Below are 2468 nucleotides of genomic sequence, written 5' to 3' on the forward strand. Positions count from 1 at the left end.
CGGGCGGCGGCGGGCGGCGGGCGGCGGGCAGTGATGAAGAGGTGAGCAGCCCAGGTGATGGATGGTGTTGATTTGGGCGATGGTGATGATGATGATGATGACGATGACGACGCCCAGCGTGCGTTTGTTTTTGTTGTGTGTTTTTATATGTATATTTGTGTTAGAGTTTGCTGTTTGTACTTCAATGGCAGCAACAGTCTGAACAAAAATAAAGTAATGTAAATATGTAGCTTGTAGAAATAATTGAACTGATATAGATGAAGTGACATGTAGCAAAGCAGTAAGCACTATCACTGGATGCAGCGTTTGTCAGCAGTGGCGTTACATAAATCCACACGCCCTTCCCTCATATAAAGTAACGCTTTACCCCAACGTCATTTCGGTTCGAATGAGAAATTTGACGAAAACGAATTTATATCCGCGCGCTCTATCAGATGAACCGCGCCGCGACGCCCCCGTCCCGGGAACGATTATTGCAAACGTGTTATGCATATTCATCGCGTTAATGCTCATTATCGCCTTGATATTGCAAGCCGTTTCACTGTAGTACCGAGATAAGACACTTCTCCCAGTGCCCCGGCCCTCTCCCCCTCTCCCCTCTCCTCCCTTTCTGTCTCTCCTCCCCTATCCTACACATCCCCTGGTCGTCTACCTTGTTCTCCACTCCCCATCCATACCATTGCTTCATCCTTCCCTCCCTTATCTTTATTTCCCTCCCTCCCTCCTTCCCACCACTTCCTCTCCTTTTCCTCCTCTCCCTTCCTCTCCTCTCCCATCTTCTCCTCTCTTCTCCCTTTCTCCCCCCCTCCCCTCCCTTCCCCTCCCTTCCATACCCTTGCTTTTCTGCCCTCCAACACAGCCTATGTACACTCGGGCGGTTGTCGGGGCGAGGCCTATGTAAACCCGACTCGTGTTTAGAATCTTCGTTGACGCCGATTTTATTTTCCTTTTTTTTTTTTTTTTTTTTTTTTTCAAAGGCGCCCTGTTTGATTGCGTGTATATCGGGCCGGCGATTTCAGCCGACATTAATGACCGAGACTTTTTTTTGTTCTTTTCTTGTTCATTTTGTTTTTCTTTGCCACTACGTTTTCTATTTTATTGTTCGTGTTTATTATTGCTGTTGTCTTGTTATTGCTTTGTCATTGTTATTGTTATTATTATTATTATTATTATTATTATTATTATTGTTGTTGTCTTGTTATTGCTTTGTCATTGTTATTGTTATTATTATTATTATTATTATTATTATTATTATTATTATAATTATTATTATTATAATTATTATTATTATTATTATTGTTATCATTATCATTTTATCGATCGCTGCACACGACGTCGCGCAGCGTTCCTTGAAGACGCGCAGGACGACCTCTCGCTCCGCCTCCTCGGCTGGGCGGCGAGGGGCGAGGGCGCGATAGGGGCGGCAGTAACCCGATACGGGCGTGGGCGGCGTGATGCGGGCGTCGCGGCCGGCCATGATACGGTTATCAGCGGGAATATCTGGTGGCGGAGTGGCAGGGGGCAACGACTGGTCCTCGGAGGCTGGGCTCGAGGGGGAGCGGTCACTTCTCTCTCTCTCTCTTCCTCATCACTCCCTTTCTCATTTCCCTCCGTTTCTCTTCCTTTAGCCTCCCTTCCCATTCTCCTGGCTTCTCCTTTCTCTCCCTTTCCTTTCCATTCTCCCTCTCTTTCCAGTTCCCCTTTCTTTCCTTCTTTCTTCCCTCCCCCTTCTTTTTCTTCCTCCTCAGTCTCTCCATCCATCAACACCCCATTCTTCCTTTCCTTCTCTTCCTCCTCTCCCTCCTATTCCGCCATCCCCCCCCCTTCTTTTTCCTCCCCCCCCCATTCGATCACCTTCCTCTTTTGTGTTTTTAAGACTTTAATTTTCTTTGTCTTCTACTTTGTTTTCACCTTTCTCTCTCTTGTTTTCCCTCTTCCGTGTTTTCCCTATTTCCCTATTTCCCTCTCTCTTGCGTCTTTCCCTCTTCCTTATTCCTTCTTTTCCCACTCCCCTTTTCCCCTTTCCCCACTCCCCCTTTGCCTCTTCCTTCTTCCTCCTTCCCCTCTCTTCTATTCTCTCGTGTTTCCTTCTCCCTCTAGTTCCTTTCCCACCGCCCAGCGTGTCCCTCCGCCCGCAACCGCCGTCGCAGGTTAATACACGACAATGGGGTTATTTGCGTCAATATGCCTTTATCCTTGTCCGCTGGAAGCCTCCCGAGATGCGCTGCGATAAGGGCAGGGGAAAGGAACAGCGCGACCTTAGGCTGTTTTGGGTCGGTTTCGGATCCCTGCTGTGGACCCCTCCCGTTTCTCCCCCTCCCCATTCCCCCTCACCCTTCCCTCACCCCTCCTCCCTTCCCTCTCCCCACCCTTTCCTCACCCCCTCCTCCCTTCCCTCTCCCCACCCTTTCCTCACCCCTCCTCCCTTCCCTCTCCTCCCCACCTCCTCCCTTCCCTCTCCTCCCCAC

Source organism: Penaeus chinensis, chromosome 16 (genome assembly GCF_019202785.1).
Source record: "Penaeus chinensis breed Huanghai No. 1 chromosome 16, ASM1920278v2, whole genome shotgun sequence".
Lineage (NCBI taxonomy): Eukaryota > Metazoa > Arthropoda > Malacostraca > Decapoda > Penaeidae > Penaeus > Penaeus chinensis.